The 18,115-nt window shown below is 47.8% G+C and overlaps 3 long non-coding RNA genes across 6 annotated transcripts; 2 read left to right on the forward strand and 1 right to left on the reverse strand.

The window, feature by feature from the left end:
* The first annotated feature begins 815 nt into the window (after positions 1-815).
* On the forward strand, positions 816-11,862 carry LOC110559430 (uncharacterized). 3 transcript variants are annotated; one of them, XR_009593913.1, is made up of 7 exons: positions 816-1,261; positions 2,595-2,696; positions 7,716-7,784; positions 7,912-8,064; positions 9,243-9,626; positions 9,876-10,740; positions 11,547-11,638. It is a non-coding gene; the product is annotated as an uncharacterized LOC110559430 (long non-coding RNA). The 3 variants fall into 3 exon arrangements; XR_009593914.1 differs by lacking the exon at positions 11,547-11,638 and adding an exon at positions 11,728-11,862 and having other exon boundaries at positions 9,243-10,740; XR_002477060.2 differs by having other exon boundaries at positions 9,243-10,740.
* Positions 11,262-15,795, reverse strand: LOC132655941 (uncharacterized). 2 transcript variants are annotated; one of them, XR_009593916.1, is made up of 3 exons: positions 15,674-15,795; positions 13,623-13,859; positions 11,262-12,144 (listed from the first exon to the last, which is right to left on the reverse strand). It is a non-coding gene; the product is annotated as an uncharacterized LOC132655941 (long non-coding RNA). The 2 variants fall into 2 exon arrangements; XR_009593915.1 differs by lacking the exon at positions 15,674-15,795 and adding an exon at positions 15,345-15,479.
* On the forward strand, positions 15,497-17,388 carry LOC132655942 (uncharacterized). The gene is made up of 2 exons (XR_009593917.1): positions 15,497-15,619; positions 15,962-17,388. It is a non-coding gene; the product is annotated as an uncharacterized LOC132655942 (long non-coding RNA).
* Positions 17,389-18,115: the final 727 nt, after the last annotated feature.

An 18,115-nucleotide genomic window follows, 5' to 3' on the forward strand; every position in this document is an offset into this window, starting at 1 on the left:
ACTTCATGGCTAATATCCGCTTATAAGTGAGTACATACCATGTGTGTCATTCTGGATCTGGGTTACCTCACTCAGGATGATCTTTTCTACTTCCATCCTTTTTCCTGCAAATTTCGAGATGTCATTTATTTATTTATTTATTTTTGTTTTATTGCTCCTGCCTGCCTCTGCCTCCCTTAGTGCTGGGATTACAGGTGTGCACCCCCATTCCCAGTGATGTCCTTGTTTTTAATAGCTGAGTAATATTTCATTGTATAAATGTACCACGTTTTCTTTATCCATTCTTTGGTTGAAGATAATTTAGGTTGTTTCCAGTTTCTGGATATACAAATAAAGCTCCTTTAATCTCAGCACTGAGGAAGGCAGAGGCAGGTGGATCTATGAGTTCGAGACCAGCCTGGTCTATAAACCAAGTTCAGGACAGCCAAGACTACACAGAGAAACCCTGTCTCAACAAACAAATAAACAAACAAACAAAGCTGCTATGAACATAATTGAACAAATGTCCTTGTTATATGGTAGAGCGTCTTTTGGGTATATGCCCAAGAGTGGTATGGCTGGGTCTTGAGGTAGAACTAGACCCAATTTTCTGAGAAACTGCCAGATTGATTTCCACAGTGGCTGTACAAGTTTGTACTCCCACCAGCAATGGAGGAGAATTCCCCTTTCATCACAACCTTGCCAGCATATGCTGTCACTTGAGTTTTTGATCATAGCTATCCTTACAGGTGTAAGATGGAATCTCAGGGTCATTTTGATTTGAATCTTCCTGATGGTTAAGAATGTTGAACATTTAGGTGTTTTGTTGCTACTTCATAACTGATTTTGCTACTGTTATGAATTGTAAATATCTGTGTTTTTCAATGGTCTTAGGCAGCCCCTCTGAAAGGGTCTTCAACCCAATAGGCTCACGACCCACAGGTTGAGACAGGCAAGATGCCAGTATGGAGCCTGGTGCAGAGGTCTAAGAAACAGCTGAACAGGGTAGCCTGTGAGCAGGACAGCTGCTGGAGGAGGAGGAGGAGACAGGAAGGAAGTGTGTGCTAACCAGCCATCAAACACAAGTTGTTTCACCAAGAGGAAGGTTCCAGTTACCCTTGAGTCTATCTAACATGGAAGAGGCAGGGTTGCCCAAGAGATGTGGCCAGGAGCTGTGCAAGCAGAAAGGTTTTTGCTACTTTGCTGAGTTGGTTGATTGCCTGGAAAGTGCTGGAGCACTTCAGATGTGGCCAAGGCTTGCTTTTAAGAGAAGAGGCAACAGGTGAGAGAGGGGGAGGACAGCGCTGTCCAGAGAGCAGGGGGCGGCGCAGTCTTGACCTTTGGCAATTGCTTCCTCGGCTGGGGAAGAACGGGTGTGGGGGGATGTCAAAGGGGTAGGAGGTGAGGGGGGATGATAAGAAGGTAGCTGCTGTTTCTAGGCGAAATATCAGCCAAAGCCCTTAGCATCAAGAGTTCCGAGAGAGCAGCTCTGAAGAGGCGGTGGAAGCCGTGTGAGGCCCTCTTGAGCTGGCTCCAGTGTTTGTCTGTTTGTCTGCGGTCCAAGAGCAGGCTCAGAACCCCAGGCACCTTCATTCGCTAACCCTTTAGTTCCTGGATGGCAGGAGATGCGGGATCGCATTTCATTCTCTTAACCTATGTGAGTCATTTCCTGGGCCTCTGAGCTGCCCAGAAAAGGACTCTGATCCCTGCAGCTTAGGTCAACCTCTCTCAGAGACTGGGTCCTCAGGGTCAAGGTGACCTCTCAATAGGCTCCACTTTTATCTTCCTAGTTTTGTGTTCTTGTTCTCAAGAGCCCTCCAAATCCAAGCAGCTTTCAGGGTCCCTATTCAAAAAAAGTTCTCCGCGCTTGTTAGTACAATTTAACCAGTGTAGCTGCCATCATCAATGATACAGATTGTGTGTATGTGTGTGTGTGTGTGTGTGTGTGAGAGAGAGAGAGAGAGAGAGAGAGAGAGAGAGAGCTCCCAAAGCCTCTCCTTCCAGTCCTCTGAAATCCCATGAAAAAGACCACCTCTTGAACTTTGGGGACTCTGGCCCAAGTGGATTAACTAAACCCTACTTACTAATATCTCTCTGCCAGCTATAAGGGCCCTCACTTTAGAATTCAATGTTTTTGCAGCTTCAAAGCCTTCCCTCTCCTACTGCTCAGAACACAGGGTGAAAGCAGGCTTGTTTACTTTGCTCAAAAGTGGGTTAAGATTTCAACCATTCAGCTTACTGTATCTGTCATTTGGGAGTGAATTCCAGGGACTTTGGAATCTTACTCCTTTTCCTTTCCATTCTTTTCTTTTTTCTTTTTTTTTAACTTGAAAATACATTTAATGAAGGATTACTGTTGTTTTTAACAAAATCTTAATCATTTGATTTTACCGATAATAAAGACTCAGGAGCTAGATGCTGGTGTGAAAGCCTGCTAGCTAAGAGAGGCAGAGAAAGCACCCGGCTGACCTTCCCCAAGCTGTTTTCCCAAATGGAAGCTCTCCCTCTCCACACTGTCTCAGAAACCCTCAAATGCCATGCCCTTCCCTTCTACTTCCTGTGTGTCTCCCTGCCAGTCCTCCTGACTTCCCTTACTCTCTATGGTCTTTTCCTAGGTTCACTCCCTGTCAACTGGTTGCTTGATCCACCGCTTCACCTGTGATTAGCTGTATTTAATCCTGTGTACAATACTCAAGCAGGAAGCTCTTGGATTAAAGGTGTGTGCTAGGGCTGAGCCATACCACAACTGGAAAGAGGGTTTTGGTTTGGTTTTTTTGTTTTGTTTTGTTCTGTTTTTTCCAGTAAACAACATAGTCTCGGGTTTCACAGTATAATCAAATATCCTGCGACAAATTGTATCTCTAAGGAATAGACCTGGGAAGGTGGATTTCCAAAGAAAGAATCAATCTTGTGCTTAATTTCTCTAAAGTCATACGGTATTATTAATCCCACAGGGTGGGAATAAAACCATTGCCATAACTTTTTAGCCAAATTTGAAGGAAGCTTTATGAAATAAATACTGACCAGGACAATGGACACTGGCCAGGTCCACACCTGGGATTCCCAGAGAATGGCTGAATTATGTTAGTCCTGGACTTATATAGGCAAAACCCACAGGCTACACATTTCCCACCTCATCCAATTGGGGGCAACATACGTCCTGACATACTTCCTACCTACGTATCGTCTACCTGCACCTAATCAGGCACATTCTGTGCAGCTGGGACAACCAGCCTTGTTTATAGACGTGAGAACAAGTGGCTTGCTCTCTCCTAAGAACAGTGCCCAGCACTCCAGGAAGGGATCTGTCCTTGGGCAAGTGGGGCTTACAGGTTAGAGGTAGCCCCCAGACAGTGCGTGACTGACCAGTAGCGTGAAGCTGCGTCCCAGCAAACTTCTTGCTTCCTGAAAGCATCAAGCATCCTCGTTTGAGCTGAATATGCTGGCATGTGCCGCTGAAAGCTTCCACGCACCCCTGACACCACTGAACTTGTGGGGCCCCTGAGTATTTCTCACTGCCAGTCTGCAGCCTGCCTCCCTGAGAACGACTCCCTGCCCACCACTTGGGCTGTCAAGCCCTGCTTCCTCGACTGCTTGTTAAATATGTTGCATAGCCAAGAGCACTGTAGAGGGGAGTTGTTTTCCTCCTTCCAGCTTGCTCAGAAACATTGACTAAGTGGAATATTACAAACAAATGTTTAGTCACCGACCTACAAAAAGGAGGACACTAGTATCCCTTTAGGACCAGTTCAGAGCTCTCATCTTGATAGGTTTTGTTTTTAACTTTCTAGTTTAGAATTTGGGTTTTTAATTGAGTCAGCCTTTGGGAATTATTGGAAAGCCACCAGTAAGAAGCTCTACTAGCTCTTCTTCATTGTTGTATAACCACACCTGTACTGTCCAAACCCAGAGTATCGTAGCACTCATCCTTAAGACGTGGCGTTCTGTCATGTTGTCTATAGCTTTAGCACATTGCTCACTTCATACCTACAGGCTTAAATTTGTTCCATAGTTTACATATTTTTAGTTCTTAGGTAACACATAAAGTAAGAATGTCCATCGTAGCATTTTTCATATACGTATAATTATACTTTTATTTGCCCTCTCCCATCCTCCCCACACCCTTTCTTCTCTCACTGGCTCCCCTCCTCCCCTCAAACAGTCCCTCCTTCTGCTCATATCACATATCCATACATTCATTTCCTACCCTTCCTTATTTCCCTCTCTCCTTCCCTTTAGATCTCTAATTCCATTTCTCGAAGTCCCATATCTGCTTTCATCGCATATGCATACACACGGATGCACATGTCCTTGTGCCCAGATATGTGTGCTTCACTAAATGAGTTGCTTTAGGAAGGAAAGAGGTCAGTGGAACACTGGCCATGTTAGGACAAAATTATGTATGTGGTGTGTGTGTGCGTGTAAGTCTATGTTGAGCACATGAGAAAGAAAATCTCCTGGTATTTTGTCTTTCTGAGTGTGGCTTATTTCGCTTAACATAGTGATTTACAGTTCCATCTATTTTCCGGCTTAGGTCATAATTTCATTCTTCTTTACCCCTGAATAAAATTCTCTGTGTGTATATGTCACATATTTTTTCCACTCACCTTTGATGGACTTCTAGGCTAGTCCCATGTCTTTGCTATTGTGAAGGTGGAGCAGGAAATGTGACATGAAGATGTGACAGGCAGGTATCTCTGTGGCATGCTGCCTTAGAATCCTTAGGCTATATCAGCAGGGTGGGAGGTGGTTAAAGTTTTATTAGCTTTTCTTCTTTTTAGCCCAGTTATATCTTTTCACAAACCTAGTGACTACGGGGTTTGTGTCATCAGTTTAACAGATGACAACACTGTGAAGATTTACAGAATCAACTACCAAATGTATGTCCTCAACCTGCCAAGTTTTCCGTTTTCATCTTTGCTTGGGAGAACAATTGAGGTGATTAGGGAAGAAAACAGCTTCAGGAGAGCCCTGATGTCTTGTAAGGGATTCGAGAAAGATTTAGTTTGTGGAGTAGGCATGTCTCACTTGCTTAATTAAGTGGCCTGGGAGTGGGGAGAGAAGAACAAAGGTCCACACAGGTTAGGACCACAGCATTTCACTCAATTTAATCCGAACAGAAGTGTGGGCTAGTGAGCATCTTCAAGTGGGTTATTGAACTTGTTTTCAGATTGCAGTAAGTGAGATGAATAATTATATCTCCTGCATCACCAGAATGAAAGCTAGGAGTACAAACGGTGTTCCTTAAATTTAATAAACATGCCTGAGCCTGGGCCCAGCAAGCAAGACTACTGCCCACTTCAGTTGGAATCTCAATCTCTCTCTCTCTCTCTCTCTCTCTCTCTCTCTCTGGACAGGGTCTCAGACATGGTGGTATGTATCCTTTCTGATTTTTATCTTTTGTCTTCTTTCCATAACAAACTAGAAACATGAGTGTAGTAAGAGCTTTTGATGAGCTCAGGTGTCTCTCTAGTGAATGAGCTGTGAATGTGGTGTGAATGAAACCGGCCCCATATGCTCATGGGCACTATTAGGAGGTGTGGTCTTGTTGGAGTGGGTGTGGCTTTGTTGGAGGAAGTGTGTCACTGGGGTTGGGCTTTGAGATTTCAGAAGCTCAAATCAGGCCTCGAGTCACTCACTGTCTCTTCCTGCTGCGTTGGGATCCTGAGGTAGAACTCTAAACTCCTTCTCCAGCACCGTGCTTGCCTGTGTGCTTCCTGCCACAATGACAATGGACTAAACCTCTGAACTGTAAGCCAGCCCCAATAAATGCTTTCCTTTACCAGTTGCCATAGTCATGGTGTCCCTTCGCAGCCATAAAAACCCTAAGACAGTGAGGATTGCCTTAGGGACTGATATGAAACATCCCCCAAGGCTCATGTGTTGAACACTTGGACCTGTTTTAGAGGGTTCTGGAAACTTTAAGGGATGGGGTATGGCATTAGAAAAGAGGCTCCTCACTGGTGGAACACAACTTGCAGAGTTGTGCTTGTTTCCTAGCCCTGTCCAGAGGTGAAGAAGGGCCCTTTGCACAAGCTCCTGTTGAACGAGGCTCTGTGCTGTCCAAGCTCACGGGCCGAGCAACCGTGAGCCTCTGAAACCGTAAGCCAAAATGAAGTCTTCTTCCCGTAAATTGTTTGTGTCAGGTATTTTTTGGTTACAGCAATGAAAGGTCTGACTAAAACATCCCAGGGCACATGATGAGTGTAGGAAGAAAGAGCAGGCTTGAGGACTCTGACTACAGCCTTTCCAGATGGGCTAACTCTGTGCACTATTAAAAGAATGAATGAATGAATGAATGAGGCAGAAGATTCCCCCTCCTTCCACAGCTTTCCTGTTAGCTGTTTATTTCCGGCTCGTCTGCATAGCAAACATTTGCTACATGAATGTAAATATATAGGTATGCAAATGGTTATGGAAAACCATTTTAATCATAAGTAAGGTTATGCTTCACAGCCTTCCCAGAAACTTCCCATTCTATGAGTGTTCTTCGTAGGCTCACATCTGGACCTACTTCTGAGCTTTTTGATGGCTGAGTGGTATTTCTCTTTATGCCTGCCCCCTCATAAGACAAAAATGAATCGATTTTAAGGACGATTTTATAAATATATAGAAAACAAGTGAGCATTGCAGATATATGTTACCTCTTTATTTTTAGCCAGCTTCGTGTTGAATACATTGAGCTGTCTAAGTTTTATGTGACTTTTCAAAAGGCTGATGTGAGTGTCCGTAAGTTTGCACTTCCTTGTACGATCATGGCCGGGAGAAAGTACAGGGCAAAGAGTTGCTGGCACAAGGGGCTTGTGTGTGGGTCCTCAGATTGTCCAAAATGGTCCTGCCAGCTTACACCTCCCCACCTGTGACTTGCCCAGGTCCCCTGGTTCCCTGTGGGCACTAACAAACTTGCGCATCTGAGAAGTTTTTAGAAATTCAATCTCCCTGCAGTTTAGTCCGCATTTCTGTAACTATTGATGGGACTGACTGTGTCTTTTAAGTATTTATACCTTCATTTTTTATTATGCCGCTTTTTCTTCAAGCTGCTTATTCATGCACTTTAATTGTCTGTTTGATTTAGACAAGCTTCCCCAAGGTATTGGATGAGAATCGGGAGAAATCAAAGTTTTGCCAGAGTGCTGCTACAGCAGTGTTTCCATATCTTCATGATTTCTACCATGAACCTAAACCTCTTGACAAAAGCAAAGCGAAAAACAGAAAAGGCTGCAGAGAGGCACTAATTTTCTCTGTTTGATTGAGGGGCTTTTGTTTGTTTGTTTGTTCATTCCTTTCAGCAAAGTAGACATCATCTATTTCTCCAGTGTAGACACCAACTCCCCAAGACCTGAATCTTCTGATTCTGTGATTTAATCCAACCTAATAACTACCCTGGCTTTCTCAGCCCAGCATCAGTAATGATAGGTTGCAGACTGGAAAACCAGTTTTTAAGTTTAGATAATTTTTAAGTGTGGATAACTTTATTTAAAAAAAAAAAAAAAAGATTGGCTTCTCATATATTGTCCAAAGATCTGGATTTGTTCTGTTGTTACTTTTGTATATGTGTGTATGGGGTGTGTGTGTGAGAGAGACAGACACATACACACAGAGACAAACAGACAGACAGAGAGACACAACCAGGGAGAGACAGGCAGACAGACAGACAGACAGACAGACCCTGCTGTGGCTCACTTGTGGAGATGGAGAGACAACCCCTAATGCACTCTTCACCTTCCATACCATAGGTCACTGTTTCTGCCCCTGGGTGTGCAAGGCTAGCTGCTTTCTTCCGTGTATTCTCTTTCCATCTCACCGTAAGTACGCTGGGATTCTGGTGCCCAACTTTCCCTGGGTCCTGGAAGGTCAGAGTCGGGACATCATGCTTGCCAGGCTACCATCTCCTGGCCGCTTGTTTTGTTTACTTTTTATTTTGTAACACAGTGTCACCTGGTGTTGCTCAGGCTGCTGTCAAATTTCTGACTGCTGGGTCCTGGAAACCTGCCTGGGCAGTCTAGGAGTGAAGAAATGATAGATACTGAAGAAATGCCAGGCACACACGCATGAAAGCTGGGATCAGCTGTGCTGTGCTCGTTGGTGAGCTGCAAGGAGGAGGGGTTGGCTAGCCTTGGTGGGAGTTCTCGATAGGGAGCAGTCATCTGGGCCTCCAGGAGGAAGCTGAATTGCTAGTTTTTGCTCACACTGGTCAGTCTTTGTAAACACTGGTGCTTGAACCACAGGAAGGCTTCGCCATTCCTCTGAACCTCCCTTGGGGCTCACCTATTCCCATGGGTCCGAGGCCTCACGGGTCCTTGACATGTTTGTGTGCTTATCTACAACATACGTTGACTTCATCCACTCCCCACACCTGAGCTCACGGGACCTTCCCCCTTCTGCCTCCCACGTAATGAAACTACAGGGTTGCACCCCCATGCTGGACTTCAAGATGGACTCTTGATTTTTAAGTGAGTTTCACATTTTTGCAAAGACCATTTGGATGGATGCCTCAAGATTTGGTTTTTCCTCAAAGAAAAGAACCTCGTGATGTGGTCTAGCCTTTCTGCAGTCTCCTTTTCCTTCTAAATTAGCCTCTGGAAATCTTCCTAAATAAGCCTCTTGCTTCCCCACTGTACAACCTTTCCCCCTCCCCCACCCCATTTCTCAGAACCCTGTAACAATCAGTTCATAATTATCCGCATACTGGTTGGCTTCACATATTTCTCTATATACATTTTCATCTTTTCTTCCTTTTTAAGTTAAAACGTTCCTACAGATTAGGTTCTGCATTAATTACAGCATGTGGCGTAACAAATTACCCCCCAAATTTAGCATCTTAAAGCAACATTATCAAGCAGTTTCTGTGAGCCAGAAGCTCCGGCATGGCCATGGATGGGCTTGCCTGAGCTAGAGGCTCCGCTTCTGGGGTGGGGGGCGGGGCAGGGTCATCCTCACAGAGGCAAGTTGAACCTCTTTTTTTTTTTTTTTTTCTTTATGGACACCTGGACTCCAGAGTTCCAGGAGTCACTCAAGAAGTGTGACACTCGTCCAGACCTCCTTTGAGAGTGCCCAAGGAAGAACAAGGCAATGGTTGTACCGTCTTCATGTTGTAGGCTTCAAAGCCTCACAGCTTTTCCCAACCACCCTATTGGATACATAGCCCTGTGCAGAGGCATGAACGCCAGCACACAGTAATTATGTGGGGCCAACATAGATCATAGCCAACTCAGCACAAGAGCCCTGTCTTTTCTGAATTTGTTTTGTTTTGTTTGAGACAGGGTTTCTCTGCATAGTCCTGGCTGTCCTGGAACTTGCTCTGTAGACAAGGCTGCCCTGGAACTCAGAGATCCTTTGCCTCTGCCTCCGGAGTCTGAGACTAAAGGCGTGCACCACCACTGCCTGGTACCTCATTCTTTATATCGTTCATGTCAGCATGACTTTGGTCACTTAGAAGAGCCTCGATACATGGTAGCACACACCTGTAGTCCCATCCCTGCAGAGGCTGTGACCACAGGAGTTCAAGGCTAGTGTGTCTGTGCAGTGAAAGCATTTCTCAGGAAACACACACTCCTGTGGAAATACTGTGATGAAGCCAGAAGCTGAAGAACCAGTATGTGAAAGCAGAAGGTCTTGGAGCCTCGTCCCTGCCAGGTATCTCCAAGGTAGAGTTTTTTAAGTGAGCTCATTAAATCTGTCATGGATTAGAGCCCTCTAGATCACCATTGCTTGTTAGGATGTCAGACCTAGGACTGGGATCACAGATCGGCAGAACAACAGAGTCCTCTGCAGGCCTGAGGGCCACTGTGAAACTGGGATGACTTCTAAGTTTACAACATGGAAGTTGTGACACTGTAAATTAAGGCTGTTAAGCCCTGATTTAATTCTCAAGTTGGTTATTCATCATTTACCAGGACACCAGTGATCTACGGAACGTCTTTCTTGAAGTTCCAGAACAGAGTCATTTCAAATATTAAATTTCTGAGGAATCCTACAACAAAGAAGTTCATCTGACTTTCTGAAATAAGCATTTCCCAAGCATATGACGTGAGTGCAAGCCTCGACCCAGAGATTGAAATCTACAAGAAACTAGTATTTGATTCGGAATGCCTTTCTTCCAGACTGGTGAGGAAAGTACCTCAAGTTCCCTCTTTAATGGAATTCTCTCACCTACCCCAGGGTCACGCCCAACTTCTGGGATACCTGTCTATGCTCACGTTGGGCACACACAGGCACTGTTCAGATGCCCCCAAGTCCCTGTCCATCTGAGCCTGCCAGGTCTGAGGCCCTGGCTTGCCTCTTAGGATCTACTCAAGTCAAAGGGCTCCTCTCGCTTTTTGTGGAATAGTTGCCTCTCCCCATCCAGGCCTTGCCGCCAGCTGTCCCCTCAGGCCTGTCTTACCCATCTGGCCTGACCCCAAGAACACTTAGGTTGCAACCCTAGTCTAGTCTGTCTTCCCATCCCCCTGGCGTTTGTCTTAAAGATCAGCCCAAGGCTCCACTGAATCCCAGGTAGACACTGCATCCTCCAGCCCTGCCTCCCCCTCCTCTTCCCTGCCGTTTCCTTCTCCTCAAACTCTTTTTCCTGAATTCTCCCGAGGACTTGGGGTTTGAGTAGCAGAAGCCAGAAGCAAGGGTCATTTTGTTTTCCTGCCCTAGCAGAGACCTTCCCTAGCCATGGACACTGGGCTTCATCTACTTACATGGAAGAAAGTTAAGAAATGGAAAGATGAGGTGGCCTGCTCACGTCTGAAAATACCTGTCATTCATCATACCAAGGTAATGGTTTTGTGGGCCACAGTCTGGAAATTCTGCACATGGCATCCCAATGACCTATTAAGAGGCCAGGTGGATAGATGCCAAGAGGGTGGCCTTACCTCCTCTAGCCTGGTGACAAAGTGGAGGACAGTGGGGGGCCTTTCATCTGCAGATTCCTCTCTGCCCTGCTGGAGGATGGGAGCAGCCTGGGCACAGCTGCTGGAAACCTCTAGGCCTGGAGTAAGAGCCTGAGGCCTTGTGGGAGGAGATGTTGCTATTCTTGGTGGCTTTTTTGAACACTTTTTAAACGAGATTGCGCGTCTGTCCACCCATTGCACTTGTTTTCTCAAGGCACCACTCTCTTCACAGCCCTTTTGAAAAACATTCAGCTCCCCACCGTGAGAGTGTGAGGCTCTGAAAGCATCTTAAAGCCCATCAAAAACTTAATGCATCGACTTTGAAGTGGGACCAAAATGCGAGGACTCCACCAGAATAAAATATCTCCCAAACCAGTTAAATAGGCTCCACTTAATAGCCAGCCATTTCTAAATTGTTTCTTTTATATAGTGTAGCATTTACATTGGTGGTAACTATGGTAACAGATCCTAAGGACCTCCATAAGATCAGCAAATTACCAGGTGCTAATTGTAAATAAGGAGACAAATAAATAGCTTATAATTTAAATGGCAGTGCCTGAGAGTCCTTAGATCCATAGGCTGGTCTGTACCCTCTGGCAATATAGTGTCCTCTCATCTATATTTAGCCAGTTTCGCCTCTGAAGACTAGACTCATTAATGAACACGTTATCCTTCTACTGATGGATTTAGGAGAGGAGACCACGATAAAACCGACGGACTGAACGTCAGTGACCGGCCCTGACATACGGTCGATCTGTGTCTGTGCCACAGATCTGACACACCACACCCTTGACTTCACATGTACTTTAAACCATCCCTAGGCTGCTAGTGCTGAATGTGATGCCAACGCTATGCACTGTGTACTGTGCAGGGCACACACAGAGGCGGCCCGCACGTGCGCAAGGCAGAGGCGGCTTCTTTCCACCACCAGCTGCAGCCACGGGCGCAGAGCACACGGCTCTGAGGACGTCTTCTCGCTTCCCCCCCCCCGGATCCACTTCCCCTGCGCTGAGGGGTGGCAGTGGTGGCATCAGGACTGTGTGGCCCCGGCCAGCCACTTCTCGCTACCTGCTCGCCCCTCGAGGCTGCTGGCGCTTCTGCGTCCTCGGACCGTCACGCTTCCTTTGTCCCAGGTGGTATGTCTCAGGATTATCAGTCCCCAGTGCAGACGATAAGTGTTGGCTATGGCGGCCGCTCTATTCTGCTAGAGATGTGGGCGTAGAATGCAAAGCAGTGTGGAGGCTTTTTCTTTTTTCATCCTCCTTTTGTTCGGTCTCCGAACATCTGGCTGGAAAAGTGTTATCTGGAAAATGTTAGTTTTCACTCTCCCCTCAGTCACGGCGTGTCAAATGTGTTAGAACTATCCAAGGACAAAAAATGTGTCTATTCCTCGCTAGTTTCCATCCATCCATCCACCCATCCATCCATCCACCCATTTCATCATTTATTCTTCTCTTTCGGCTCCACCCATGTGCAGGGTGCTAGATGAAAGAGCGTCAGCTGGCAACGCATTCCTCCCTGCTGAGCTCTCCTCAGGGCCCCTTTCCTCCCTCTATGGCGGCTCTGCAGAAGTGTTCCCTGGCCTACCAAGTATCACACAGGCCTTCGGTGAGGGCTGACAGCCTTGACTAGCAGTGCATACAGAGAGGAAAATGGTTGCAGGGCAGACAGGAAGCCTATGGGATGTTCTTGCAGCTTTTCTGCAAGTCTAAAACTATTCTAAAATTAAAACCGTAAAAAGAAAAGAGAGAGAGTGCCAAACTAGACCTCCCATCTCAGACTCGCCTTTCTACTCAGTAATTCCACTCTCGGTCCCTCTCATCACCTCTGCGATCACTCCGTGTTGCTCCCTGGTCCCCACCATGGGCTCCTGGGCTTTGGGATACCCCACTCCAGGCTGGACTGGGGCTTACGTAGCATCTGAACATCGGGCCAAGGGACTTTCTGTGACAGTGAAATGGGCTTGTGGCTGCCTTGCAAAAATAGTTCAGAGGGAGCCGGCTTAGCAGTGAAGAGTGCTTGCTGCTCTTCCTGGGAGGAGAGTTCAGTTCCCAGTACCCACTCCGTCTGTGTCTCCAGCTCCAAGGGAATCAGGGCCCTACACCCCAGCTTGTGGTCCCGTTCCCCAGTCCTCCCGTTCCCCACTCCCACATACTTAGAGTTAAAGGTAATACAAACAAATCTGACAAAACTAGTTTATGAGCATTATAATTAGAGAGGTAAGTCGTTAGGGAAAGGAGTGTCAGGGTTGGTCACCTGATGGATAAGAGGGACAGATGTGAGGAACAGGGGACGATGCAGGGGAATACAGCCCACTGAAGTGGCTGCTGAAGGTAGAGGGACACGGGGCGGGGGGAGGTGGGGGGCAAAAAGGATCTTTCCACACTGCAAGCCTTCCAAGGTGGGGAAGGGACAGGCAGGAGGTGGTGGGAGGAGCTAAGTTGCTATAAATTGAGTAATAGGCCAGGGGCCCTCTCTGACCTTGTGCAGGACAAAGAAAGCTTGGATGCTGGTTGTAAAACAGGACGAGACTGGAACTGTGACCTTCTAACAAGGAGGGGGGGCGGAGAGAGGGAGGGAGGGAGAGAAGGAGAGAGAGAGAGAGAGAGAGAGATAGGCGCGCGGACACATCCTGAAGAAGGCAGGAAATGGTTCGCTGGCCTAGTGACGAGTCTCACAAGGGGTAAGGGGGTGGGGACCCACATATCCTGCCCTATTTCTGTCCAGCTGTTCCCTGCCCATCAGTTCCCAGTCAGAGCCACTAACCTGGGGCTCTTGTGCCAAAACGGTGTCATCCTGGGCCTTATCTCGGCTGCTAGAAGCGCGGGAGAAAGTGGGGTCTCCAGGCAATTGCGACTCGGTGGCGTGCAGGCTCGCGGGTGCCTCTGAGCAGCCCCAGGGCCTCGAGTGGCAGCCGGCTGCGGGCCTGCCTGCCGAGCCCACCAGCCTGTGGTCCCCAGCAGATGTCAGTCTGGGAACAGGAAGCAAGCCTGTTTGGGGTTTCTAAGAAAAAAAATAAATAAATAATAACCACAACCACAAGAACGATCTTTTATCCCCAAAATTAAAAGAAAAAAAATGCTTTAATGACTGCGGCATTTAGCACATCGGGGGCTTGCATTGTTTTCAATTATGCGCAATTCTGAAAGCAGAGGACAGAGTCTGAGCCTGAATGGGGAATTGTGGGGCTGCGGATTTTTGTGTTTTAAACATTCGCTTTGCTACTTTAAGGAAAGAACTGTAAAATAGAAATAATGATATATTATTACAGCACTGCGGAGTAGCATTAATATTGCTGTTGAAACCTAGAATTTGAAATAAAGATGGAAATACTTATTTGTGCATACTTTTGTTCTTAGGAAAATGATTTGGAATGAGGCAAGAGGCCTCCCTGTGCGCGTGCGCAGCGGCCGAGCCCGGAGGCTCCCTAGTCTGAGAGGCCAGTTCCCAGACCCCGGTCAGATCCAGGGAGCTAGAACAGGCCTGGCATCCTGGTGGCCTGCTCAAAGCCACCAAGATGCTCTCTTCTCTTTCTTTACTTTTTCTAGAAATGGGGAGAAGACGTGGAAGAACCATGATGGAGCAAGACAGCAGGAAATAGATCCTAGGAAGATACACTCAGTTTGGTATGGAAAGAAGAGGCTTGGAGTTCTCTCTCCTTTGCCTTAAAAAAAAAAAAAAAAAAAAAATGCAGCCATCAGGGGCTGGTGAGATGGCTCAGCAGTCAAGAGCACTGTCGGCTCTTCTGGAGGTCCTGAGTTCAATTCCCAGGAAACACATGGTGGCTCACAGCCATCTGGAATGTAATCTGATGCCCTCTTCTGGCGTGCAGGTGTACATGCAGATAGAGCTCTTATATACATAAAAATAAGTAAACCTTAAAAAAAAAAAAAAAACAACTAATCAAACGTAAATGTATTCCTGTGGTAAAAAGGTGAACATACGATAGAAATTCGTGATCATAACGTGTAGGAGGCAGGATAGAGGGAGGCGGGGTTAGCTCAGAGATAGGAGTCGATTCTGGTGTTTCTCTACAGCTCCGGGGGTGCTGAGGGTGTAGCTAGGTGGAGAGTGCCAGCCCGGCCTGCACGCGGCCCTGGTGTCAGACGCTGTGCTACCTGGTTTGATTCATTGCATTCGTGTCTCAGATTATCACACACATTATCGGACTGCTCATAAAACTACACATTATTCTTAAAGTAACTTCAAAATACAGAAGCCTGGGCAGTCCACGTGGTGGGCGGGGCTTTGGGCGCCAGGGGGAACAGACTGGACCATGGCAGAAAAGCTTCGCTCTGCAGCCGCCACTGTCAGGCCTGGCTTCCACCCTGGCTTTCTCATCCTGCTGGGAACGAGGCTGGGAGAAGGTTAAGGACAGCTAGGGTTTCCCTCTAGCTGTCCCTTAAAGCGCCTCCTCCGGCTCCTCTATCAATACAACATCACCAAGCTCCACGCTGCCTGTTTCCTCAACCAAACGTCAAGGCTTACCTTACTGGGAGCGAAGGGCCTTTGGCAATGTTGCTTGAAAGCCTGAAACTGCTTGCCTGTGACGCGTTTCCTGCACACGGTCCTGCCCACGCGCTAAGCTCTCTCCCCGCGGGGGTCTAGCCACCTGCTGGACTCCTAAACTACCTAACACCCTGCCCTGGAGTGTCCGTCCCTACAGCAGACTCTCTCTCTCCTCACCAGCACACGCCAGCAAACTCCCCACCACTGACGCCAACTCCAGGAACCCCTCCCGGGGAAGACCTTACTCCTCCCGGGTAAGTCCTACCACTTCCGGTTAATCATTGGCCGCACGGATTCTCCCATCTGACCTGAGTTCCCCGGAGAGGCTTGATTCATGCACACAGCGATCACGTTCCGTGAGCGGATGAATTGAAAGGATGGAGGGTGGCTTGGGAGAAAGTGTCTATTTAGGACGTTTCCACGGCCGTGCAGAGTGGGCACCACCACTCCCGCGTTAATGAGTGACAAAACCGAGGCTCGGAGAAGTCGGCCCAAAGCTGCACAGCCCGGAAGGGGCAGTGTAAGAACTGGAATCCAGGCCGGCCTGACTCTCCAAACCACCCGCTTATGGTCTGATTCCTGATTTATTTTTCCAGACCAAGTCTCACTATGCGGTGCAAGCGGACCTGGAACCTGCCATTTAGCCCAAGCTGATCTCAAACTCACGGCCCCCCCCCCCCCCCCCCGCCTCAGCGTGCGTAATGCCGGGATCACAGCTGCGCGCCACCGTGCCCAGCCGGTTTGAATGTCTGTGTCCCCCCAAACCAACGCTGACATCTGGTTGCTGTAGCAGCGCCTCCCTCATAGACGGCAGTCCTCTGCTATAACCCCATCCCGCACCTCGCTCTCGCAGTAAGAGCAAGCTGGTCCCTCATCTTTCCGTTCCTCGAGGCTGTTAGTCAGTGTATTTCTGTTCCTTATACATCGCTCAGTCTCAGGGACTGTGCTGCAGTACAAATGCCCTCAACACATGGATGAAGGATGTTCCAGGCCATAAGACAGCTTGTACACTGAGAACCACTGGGAGGCCCGGAAGGTTCTCCAGAATCTTAAGGGCAGCCCAGCTAAACCCAAAGCACCGCCCAAGGAGGTTGGGATGCCTTCCCCACAGTCATCCACGCCCTCCGCCGCCACCTTTCAGTTGTTCGGTTTTGGTTTTTTGTTTTTTTCGAGACAGGGTTTCTCCGTGCAGCCCTGGCTGTCCTGGAATTCGCTCTGTAGACCAGGCTGATCTACAACTCAGAGGCCGGCCTGCCTCTGCCTCCTGAGTGTTGGGCTTAAAGGCCAGCGCCACCACGCCCAGTGGTTCCTAATGATTGACTTCTAATTTTTTTCCCTTGAAGAAAAGGGATTCTCCTCCATAGCCACCGACCCTCTGCCACATTCGAATTTTATACCGAATGAGTTTGACACTGCATCAGTACTTTGATAATGGTCTGTGTTCAAATTAGCTGACGTTTGTCGCATGCCTCAACCTTCCTAACGCTGTGACCCTTTAATGCAGTCTCTCGCGTTGTGGTGACCTCCACCATAAAGTCATTACAAATTTACTACATCGCTACTTCCTAGCTGTAATTTTGCTACGGTTATGAATTGTAATGTAAATATCTGATAGATATGCAAACCCCTGGAAGGGTCAGTCCACCCCCAGACGGGTCAGGACCCACATGCTGAGAACTGCTGTTAGAGAATGTTCTTCATCTGCCTGTTTCTCTTCCTCTCACCTCTGCCGTTGTACCTGGAGACACGTGATGCCAGTCTGATGCCTTCAGTGGCCCCGAGATAGCGGAATTTACCCCCTTTGTGTCCTTTTGCCTTGAACATGAGTTGGACCTAGCGACTTCCTTCCCAGGAGTAGAATAACTCAAAAGTTATGGAACGGTGCGCAGCTGCGCCATCCACCGTTGCTAGGAAACGGAGTCAGGGTAGATGTCCATCAGCCGATGAGCGTATGATGAAAATGTGCTGCGTGTATACAAATTAGTTTTATTTGGTTGTAAATAAAACGAAATCTGCAGGAAAATGGATGCAACCAGGGAATTTTATACCAAATGATGATGAGGAGGAGGAGGAGGAAGAGAAGATGATGATAATGATGATGATTTTGAAGAGAGGGACTCTACATGGGAATAGATGCTGCTCCCAGAAACTATAGGTAATTAAATGCAAAGCCCAGTGTTAGCTGTGGGGTCCTCCTTATTTGCTGGGAGGCTCCAGGGACCCCCAGAACAACACAAGTGTGGGCCATTACCGTTGTTCTGTCTGGCCCACTGTGCTGAGATGACAAGAACCTATGGCAAGACAACCATGGCCGCAGGACATAAAAACTTTATGAACTTCGTCTGAGCTGGACAGCTCCTCTCCGCCGGCTAAGTAGAATGGTCACAACGGTGTCCTATCCCACCTGGCAGTAGAGTCGCCCTGGAATTCACAGCTGGGTAGAGCTGTTGATGCTGCCCTCCCCCGGTGGCCTGCCTAGCACCCGGTGCAGCCGGCAGAGGGGAAGCTTCCAGATCTGTCCCAGCTTGATTCTCTCCTCCTCCTCCTCCTCCTCCTCCTCCTCCTCCTCCTCCTCCTCCTCCTCCTCCTCCTCCTCTTCCTCCTCCTCCTCCTTCATTATCATTGTTGGTGCTATCATTTGTGATGCTGGGGACAGAGCCTGGATCTAGAGTATGCTGGGCAACTGTTTCATCTCTAAACGGCACCTCTGTAGCTACACTCCTTTACTGCGTGGTACTCTCATTGCCATT

This window comes from Meriones unguiculatus, chromosome 8 (assembly GCF_030254825.1).
Source record: "Meriones unguiculatus strain TT.TT164.6M chromosome 8, Bangor_MerUng_6.1, whole genome shotgun sequence".
Lineage (NCBI taxonomy): Eukaryota > Metazoa > Chordata > Mammalia > Rodentia > Muridae > Meriones > Meriones unguiculatus.